The sequence below is a fragment of the Balaenoptera musculus genome, chromosome 7, assembly GCF_009873245.2.
Source record: "Balaenoptera musculus isolate JJ_BM4_2016_0621 chromosome 7, mBalMus1.pri.v3, whole genome shotgun sequence".
Taxonomy (NCBI): domain Eukaryota; kingdom Metazoa; phylum Chordata; class Mammalia; order Artiodactyla; family Balaenopteridae; genus Balaenoptera; species Balaenoptera musculus.
The window spans coordinates 100,015,332-100,025,015 of record NC_045791.1 but is presented as its reverse complement, the minus strand read 5'-3'; the positions used below and the strand labels follow the sequence as shown (position 1 = coordinate 100,025,015).

At 43.3% G+C, this 9,684-nt stretch overlaps 1 pseudogene; it reads left to right on the top strand.

Moving 5' to 3' along the window:
• Window positions 1-229: 229 nt before the first annotated feature.
• Window positions 230-876, top strand: LOC118897990 (annotated as a pseudogene).
• The last annotated feature ends 8,808 nt before the right edge of the window (window positions 877-9,684 follow it).

Sequence of the window (9,684 nt, the reverse complement as noted above, 5' to 3'; positions counted from 1 at the left end):
GTGAATCAAAACTCTCTAAAACCTATATGGCATATTTTCAACCTGATGACTAATATTAATTATGAACCAAGTACAGAAGAGTTTGAAGGGGACACAGGCTTGGGCCCGACGGGGGAGACGGAGCCCCAGGACTGTTGAAGCCTGGAAGTCCCCTGCCCTCCCCCTTCCCCCCTCTGCCGCTTTGTGGCTTCCCCCTCCCTCTACCCTTGCCCACTCTGATAATCTAGCCATGACTAGCCAAAGCACAGCCAGGTCCAATGGGCAGCCCCAGGCCAGCAAAATATGCCAGTTCAAATTGGTCCTGCTGGGTGAATCTGCAGTGGGGAAGTCTAGCCTGGTGTTACGTTTTGTCAAAGGGCAGTTCCACGAGTACCAGGAGAGCACCATTGGAGTGGCCTTCCTCACCCAGTCGGTTTGTCTAGATGACACAACAGTCAAGTCTGAGATCTGGGACACAGCTGGGCAGGAGCGATACCATAGCTTGGCCGCCGTGTACTGCAGCGGTGCCCAAGCTGCAACTGTGGTTCATGACAGTACTAATCAGGAAACCTTGGCCCGAGCAAAGACATGGGTAGAGGAACTACAGCGACAGGCCAGTCCTAGCATCGTTATTGCCCTGGCGGGGAACGAAGCTGGCCTGGCCAGCAAGCGCATGGCGGAGTACGAAGAGGCCCAGGCGTGTGCAGAGGACAACAGCTTATTGTTTATGGAGACTTCAGCCGACAGCTATGAACGTGAACGATCTCCTCCTGGCAATAGCTAAGAAGTTGCCAAAGAGCGAACCCCAGGATCTGGGGGGGTGCAGCAGGCCGAAGCCGGGGTGTGGATCTCCATGAGCAGTCCCAGCAGAACAAGAGCCAGTGTTGTAGCACCTGAGGGCGTGGCTAGCAGCGAACAAGTATGGAGCTAGCACGAGAGCCAAGAAATAACCTCCATCCCCACCGCTCAGCACACAGCCCCTAGGGTAACAGCACACGGGGCCCTGGCTCCCAAGGGCTGCCTCTTGACAGCTCCGTCACGGCACTTTGTAACGCTTCAGCAACAACACCAGGCAGCTGTTGCCACTGGCCTCCTACCCCTGCTCTGGGGCTTGGGGGTCAGATCCCCCAGGACTTACCTTCCAAAACAAACTTACTTCACTTTGTATTATAGGTGCAAGACAGTGACCTACTTATCTTTCCTCCTCCTCCCCATTTTTTCAGAAAACTCTTTTTTGTCTCCTGCCCCTTCCCCTTCTGCTTTTGGTCAGTCTGTGTTCTTAATCCCCTTTTCGTCCTCTCCCCAGGATGGAGAAGGTAGTGAACCCAGGAAGTGAGGAAGGAGGTTTCCAGTTCAGTCACATTAAGGACCCTGGGGGAAAGTACGGCTCAGAGCAGGGGGGAGTAAGGAAACATTTCCTTTTTGTTTTCATTTGGTTGGAGTTTCTCATATTTGAAAACACTGAGTTGGCCTTGTGGAGGGTGTTTCTAGGTAGAGGTGAGAAAGGGAAGGCACGCTCTCAGGCACCAGGTTGGAGTCTTGTTAGCTAACTGGGCAGAGGTGGAAGAGGTGGAGATGCAGTGTCATCTGTGGCTCAGGAGCTCTTCTAAGGCTTACTTTCCCCTCACCCAGCCTCTTAGGTAGCTTCTCCCGCATAGCGGGGTAGATTCTGGACCCCAGAGTCCTCCAAAGAACCTTCACTGGTTACCTGCATCTTTGGCTCTGCTGTGATCTAAATGGAGGAGGGACCAGTTTCTGACACCCATCCTCTGACTTACACATATGCATTTTTTTCCTCTCTGGCCTTCAGATGGCCTCAGCCCCAGCCACTATATCCCCCTGCAGTTTGCACTTTAACTGATGGTAGTTCAGTTGTGATACTTGTTTTATGGGGGTTTTGATTGATTTACCTGCCCTCTTAACTTTGTAATTAAGTGGAATCCGAGGTGTATATGAGGTTTGGGGAGGGGCTGTAGAGAACAGTACCGCTGGCAGCTACTCAAGCCCAATCTCCACTGCTAGCTTCCTCCAACTCTGATTCTTACTTCACCTATATTCTCGCCAGCCTAACTCTTGGGTATAGGTTTACCTTTCCTGAGGAATTAACTGAGCAACTGGAGAGCAGTCTCAGGCTAGCATAGGCCATTGTAGGGGAGCGAAGAGGAGTCGGCAAGAGGGAGGAATTTTCTGTCCTTTCCCAGGGTTCCCATTCAATTTGATCCACCCATTACCATGTCTTCTCTACTTTGCTGTAAATAGGTATGATCTTTATTCCCACTGTACAGTCTGTTCTGCCCCCCACCTCCCATCAGGCCCTATTTCTTTTCTCCTTTGTTAGTATCTTCAGTTTGGTCCCTCCATGCTTACCCCCCAAACCCATCCCCCATGCAACCAGTGGTTTAATCCACGTACCACTAGGGGGGTAGCACCACAGAGGCCTACTTGTGGCCCCCTAATATCGTAACACCTGTTCCTGTGGACAGGGAACGACTGGCACTGAAGGTCCCTCACAACTGTCTCACGTCACCAGAGGACGGTGGTCCTTTCTAAATCTCTAGTCTCTCTTCACATCCCTCATCAGGTATTTTAAGATGCCTTTGGGAAGCCATCAAGGCAAGAGAGAACTCTAAATCCCTTCTTGTTCTAGCCCAGGGTTTTGAGGAGATTGGGGGAAATAAGATAGGAGAGGCCATAGTGACCTAGGATTGGAACCTTTCTGCCCTTTTGGCTTGCAGACTGCCTTCTGTCCCAGAGAAGCTGAGAAATCCATGAAGCTGAGATTCTGAAGGACCCAGCTTAGGTTCTTCTACTTACCCCTAAATTCCCTCCCTTTACCAGGGACAGCCTTAGTTCCCATGGCCCTGAAACACATACACATTTTCCCTTCATTTTCTCAGCACCCACTAGCCCCCCAAAGCAGCCAGTACGTCCTTACAAGTGGAAGAACTACGATGGCTCTCTTAAGTTTCTTAGAAATGAAGTTCTTTCTCTGTGTAGTTTTCCCCATGGAGCAGTAGTGAAGATGTTTCATTGCCTTGGGGCTGGGAAACCATTTCTCCAGGTTTCTTCTCCCCTCCCCTGCCCCCCTTAGGAACAGGATTGGCCTTAGCTTCTGGGCCTATCTGCTGCCTTCCTCTGCTTCCTATTAGCTCTTCTGCTTTCCTTTGAGATCTGTTAGGCTTAGGGAATCTTAGTTTTTATTTCCCAGCTCTTCATTTTTTTTCTTCTGATTTTTTTTTTTTTTTTTTTTTTTTTGCTTCTAAGAAAGCATTTGCCTTTTTTCCCTTTTCTTCCTCTCCCAACATAACAATCGTGGTAACAGAATGCGACTGCTGATTTACCAATGTATTTGATGTAAGTAAAAAGGGAGAAAAAAAAAAAAGAATAGTTTGAAGGTTATAATAAAAATTTAAGCAGCAAAGATCCCATATAACTTGGATTCAAATCCTGGCTGTGGTGCTAGCTGTGTGATTACAGGATGGGCTATTTAACCTCACTGAGACAAGTTCCATCTACAATGATACTAGAAACGTCTCTAACTCCAAACCAGCATATACAGGGAATCACTGACTAATTCAGTACAGGAAAAACTAGGATGTAGGAAGGTATCAGAATAAGACAACTGTGCTTCAGCTCTCAGACAAAGCTGACAGTAAAATTCCCTAAAGTGTTACCAACAATCCTGGAGTGGCACATACCATAGGTTGGCTCACTTAGCAGCCATGCCAACCCCTTTGCCATCCTCTATTATGGAGGACAGAAAGGAAAGTACTCAGCCCCTCACCTCCCGGAATAAAGATAAAACAATATAAAGAAGGAGATAGGAGTATCAATCAACAAGGGCCAGCAATACAGTTTGGAAGTCAGAAAGTAGAGCGAAGTGGTTGATGGTAGAAAAAGAGCAGAGACTACACGCTGCGGGGAGTGGGGTCCTGCTGTGGAGGTGGTAGCTGCGCTGTGCTGGACAAGGAGATGACACTTAGCAGAAGGAAGAGGGGGCTGAGAAGGGGCCTGAACACCTTGCTGGCCATTCACCCAAGTTTGCCTGCGACCAGTTCAGCCTAGTGACCCACCGCACAGACAGGAAACCAAGGCGGTCACCGTGGGTTTGGGCCCCCAGAGTAAAGCCCTCAGCTTAATACCCAGCTCCTCTCTTGCCCACACAGAGCAAATTCTAGTTGTCAAGAAGCCCCATCCACATTTACAGAGTTGGAAATCAGCCTACAGAACACAGATCTAGGTCTACTAAAGCCAAGGTGGCCCAGACTGGCCGCTTAGACACTCAACCAGGTCTTCATTCTTAAATACAGAAGGACAAACAATGATCAACGACACACATATGAAGAAAACCAGGAACATGAAAGCAAGGTAAATAAGGACTGTACTCTTTCCTAGGGGAAATAGATGAATCGAGGAATGAAATAAATTACTTAGAAAATTATAAAAACAAACTCCAGCTACTGAATTGTGAAATTAAACATATATGTGTGTATATATATATTTTACCATATTTAATTCACATATTTAATACATTGCGCCATATTTAATAGTAAATATATAAATAGTTTAAGAACATGACTCTCTAACCAGACCACCTGGGTTTTGAATTTTAGCTCCATTACTTACTAGGTATATTTAAAAGCATATAGTGATTTAAAATACTAGCCTCATACAGTTGTTGCAAGGATTAGTGAGTTCCTTTACGAATGCATCTATGCCTCCCCATCTTAAGCTCTACATGAGTCTGATCTATTACTGTAACATGTATGGTACTTTCCAGGACAGAAACAAAAGGGCAAAGGGTATGGGGGGATAATGAGAGAACAGGTAAATGACATAAAAGATTGTAATCGAAAGGTCCAACCTCCAACTAATAAGATGACTCTGCTAGTTGTGAAATACCTTTAGTATCACCAACTCTGCCAAGTATGACTGACAGAATTTAGGAGACAGCAGTGAGAGCAAAGTTGGGAGGAGAGTCAGGAGCGCTGATGTCTCCAGCTTCCCTGGTGAGGTGTCAAACGTCAGTAGAGCAAGATATCTAGGTTAAATATTTTATTTAAAAAAAAACAAAAAAACAAGTAACCGATAGAAAGTTTGCAAATAATAGAATTATTGGAAATTGGGAGGAAGAAGGAAAGGCAGAGTGATGGGTCATGAAGCCTCAACTTTCACTTGGAGAAGTTGAAAGACCAAGAAGTTATAGTATAAACATGTTAATGTAAAGTAAGTAGGCTTCCAAAAGAACTAAAATAGGAATGGTTAAAAGGAGTTGCCTCTGGTTAGTAGGGTGAGGTGGGGCAAGGTGGGGTTAGAAACTGGCTTTTTGTCCTTAGCTCCTCTATATTCTTTGGCTCTTTTTCTTTGTGTGTCTATTATTTGATATCAAGTGTTATAAAAGAGAAATGGACTCTTTACTGTAAACTTTTGGTGGCAGAGTGTGGGTCTTATTTCTTTTCTTTTTCACCATAATTATTTTCTTTCTAATCTAGAGGATGCATCTTTAAATGGTTGTTTTCCACTTTCTGTCCCAATGTTATCATTAAAATAATAAGCAATTCTGTGGGTAAAGAATAAATCGTTCAGGGGTTGAGACCCTGGAATGAAATGATTAAATCACCAGGGGAAGATTGAGGTTCTAATTTAGCTGCTATATATGCAAGAATATCCAAACTTTAAAACCATATGAATTTTTTAAATTACTTACAGATTTTGCTGAATTGATTATAAAGTATAGCTCTTGCTCAGAGAAGTGATTCTATGTTATTTGTATCTTGTTTTTTTTCAGTTTTTTTCGTCTGCATCTTATTATAAATGGCCAAATTAATATTTGAGCAGATACAAATAAGAATATTCATAAGCTACAAAATAACATGTTTACCTTTAAAAAAAAAAAGCACTTAGATGCCCCTTCTATTTATCCGTCAACTTCCTGAAAACTAACTCTAATCTCTCTACCCTGCCTTCATTTCTTTTCCAGATACCCCCTCCTCATTGCCCCTCAATCCTCAAGGTTTCCAATGAGCTATTCTTGTTTGGTTGCTTGTATTCATGTGTCTCTCAGCCAGCATGGGACACAACTGGCCAGTCCCCACTTCTCCATCCTTCTCCTTTTATGGCATACAGCCTGGTTCAACTCTTTGGACTCACAGGGCACATCCACAGTGATTTACTCCTTTCCCCAACTTCCAGATCACTTTTGGATCTCACCACCACAGTTCCAGATCTTTCCAGATTTTAAGTTTCTCAAAGTCATGGATCAAATATTCAACCTTGCTTCCTTCTCACATGGTGACCAGTACAGTACTGGGTAAATAATAGGTCCAAAAGATATTACTTTTTGTTTAAAACTTTAATGATTGACTCTCCAGATTCCTAACATCTGTATTCTAGTGCTGTGCCACAGTCTGGCCAATCCACCAAGCAAATGCAATGGCCTCTATTTTTGTGTAATTGTTTTCTTCTCCTTCAATTTATTTTTATTTTACTTTACTTGGTATAACTTTTCTCAGTAACCCAAATATTTTCAGAAACTTGATATTTTCATGGTCTATATAATGTATATTAATCCTCTTTTTCAAAATATTCTATAAACTAACATGCAAATGCAAATCCAAAATACCAAAATATAAATTATTTTATAGTTTTCTAGACTTTTTAAAATGTATAATATATATCCTCATCAGCTTTTCAAGGGTATCTGAGTTGACTTGCAACAAAAAAACTTATATCTAATAAGCTTATTTAAAATGAAATAGATTCTGGAAAGCATTATATTTCAGACCAAATTTCCAATTTGTGTTCTTTTGGCAAAGGCAAGCTTTGGTTTTTATTTTTTAGCTTGGAAATAACATGATTAAGTGATCATTTTAGGAAAACTTGTCTTCTGGTGTTAAAATATCTGTCTATGTATCTCTAACTAGTGGATGGAAGAGTTTCAACTTGGGGTCTAAACATGAAAAGATCTCATTTTGTTCCAGTAACTGTTCTCTAATTGTGCTATATTCATCCTACCTTTCCCACTGTGTACTTTAATGACACCTTGGGAAGATTCAGTAATTTTCCACTCAATTTCACTTATTTGAAATGTCTCATTTTCAGCAATAAAGAGTCAAGACTCTAACGGCTTGTGGGTAGGGCTGGTTGGGGAACTGCTGGGAGAGGGGGTGCTCCAAGTCAGAAGGAAGAGGCTGCTTGTGAACCCCCTCTCACTCTGCCCTCTTCTAGGGTGAGCTGGTCCATTGTGTTGGGATGAGGAGGAGGAAGCGGTGAAAAGGCAAGTCTCTCTCTCCTGGCTGAGCAGGGAGCAGTCTTCTCCTTGGTTAATTGACACTCTCTCTACTCCTTCCAGGTCCTTCACGTGGCTAGTTCCCAAATGTTGCCACTCTTGTGTGGATGGACCCCTGTGGGGAACTCTACCCTAAAAGAGGCAGTTCTAGTTCTGGATAGCCATCTTCCATCAATACCTCTTACACCTAGTGCCTCTGAGTGGTGGACTTTCCTTACCCAGAGGGTGACCTCTTGCGTGGAGTACCTGAGTAAAGGCTTAAGCTCAGCTCTCTGTACGGTGTCCACTTGACGCGCAGTGAACATGTGTGTTCCTGGCATGCCTCTCCCAAGTTTCTACCTTGCAGCCTTACTGGTTCTTCTCCTCTGCTCTGAGGACACAAAGAAAAATCATGTCCCATTCATCAGCGACCAGGAGCACTCCTAGACCTAAGTAACAGGCATCTTTTTAGTGGGCTTGACGGAAGAGAACAGGTTATTGACCTTGTTGGGTGTATGTTTTTGAATTTTCACTTTAGCTAGAGTATAGAGAAAAAGTAATTCATTGGGATAGACAAGGGGGAAAGTGAGAGCTGAAATCCTGGTAGCTTGATCTCAAGTGGTGAGGCTTTACAGAAAGAGTTCAAGGTGCCAAGAAGTAGCCATCCTGGTGGGATATGATGAAAATAGTCATCCTAATGGGATATGATGAGCAAATAATTAAGTAGGTAAGACAATAATAAGTCATGGTGAGGAGAGCCAAGCTTATGGCAGAACAAGAAAGAACAGGATGCAGATATGAACCTAAACAAGAGAGGTGAGTGATTTCAAGCTCAAGACATAAGGCATTTCTCCAGAAACAGAACTGAGGAGTGCATCTAAGCTGGTGGAAAATCCAAATTGTAAGATAAAATACATTTAGGAAATCAGAGCATGTCTGTAATATGAATGCCATAATGCTGGGCAATAGAGCTTACCACAGATAAGAGTTTCTTACATGATTCTAGTGGAGAAAGGAACCACAATTAACCCAAGGAGCACAGAGTGACAACCTGCCACACCTGCGAGGTCCTGACAGCAAGCACCGCATCACCAAATTTTCCAGGGTCATTAACAGAAACAAGGTGAAAATAGGACTCTGCAGAGGGACACTGTTAACACTCATAATCACATATTTCAGATGCTGCAAACCATCAGCAAGGAAATTAGGAAGCTGAATTAAGGATTTCTCCCGAGGAGAATGCAGATAATGAAGTCTATGTTGAATATAAACCAAAACCAATTAGTTCTCCAGCACTGCCACACACGATTATAAATTCTACTGATGCAGTTTAAACCAACAAAATGAAAAACACTATAAACTTATTAATTAACACTAAAACAAGTTAGTCATAGGACAAACAAGCTATCTTATCATTTAATAGCATGTCAAATAATAAATCTTTCCTTGACATTCGTGCTCTGTTGTTGAAAGAAACAAACCACTAATAATCAGGTCTCCAATGACCATTCCAAAGCTTCATAATGATTCCCCTGCCCCCAGTATAAGCCTATCCCAAAAGGAGAGTAGGAGTCTCTAAGATTTTATAGGTGATAATTGTTGCTTCACTGCCAAACTTAGGAAATGCCTCCTGCTTTGATGGAACTACCTCCTCCAACTCTTAGTCTGCAAGGTTTTTCTGGGGCCTCCCTATGGGATGCAAGGGCAAAGCAGGTGACCTTAGTTTAGACCAGTCAGTACATTTCTTCCTAGTGATTGGCTCAGGGATGAGACTGTGACTCAGTACAGCCAGAGAAGGAGTGAATACTTGGGCTTCCGTGGAAACTATCCAAAAAGACTGTTCAGCTGGACTTCCAACTAAAGGAGTAAGGTTAAGGCAGCTGTAGCCTCCCTGTGACCGCAAGCTCAGAACCCTATTGCTCATGGAGCCAATTTGGAAAAAGTAGAGCTGAGAGATGGAGAGAAACATGTTCTAAAGCCAAACATACTCCTGGACTTTTCATTTACAAGAGTCAATGCATTTTCCTTTTCACTTGATTCAGTTTGGATTGGTTTTTCTATCACTAATATGAGAGAATATCTTAGTTGATACAGTATGCAATACAGTTGAAGAAACCCAGCAGATATTACCCCCACTCATCTCATTTACATGGTATCTATTAGATGCTGCCATGGTTCTTGATCATGGGGTCTCACAGCCCATCTGGGGAAAGGGTATGTGCCGTATGGAATAAAAAACAACAACACAAGCCGACAAGGGGTAAATACCAGATGAAACGTGCCAGCAGTTTGGTGAGCACCAAAAGTACAAGAAGATACAACATGGTACCTAAGATACACCAGCACCCTCCACCATGAGAGCTGTTAAGGTTATCAAGCCTGACTATAATGTTTATCTTTACAATTCATGGGATTTTGTGTTTGTTCAAGTTGGGGTA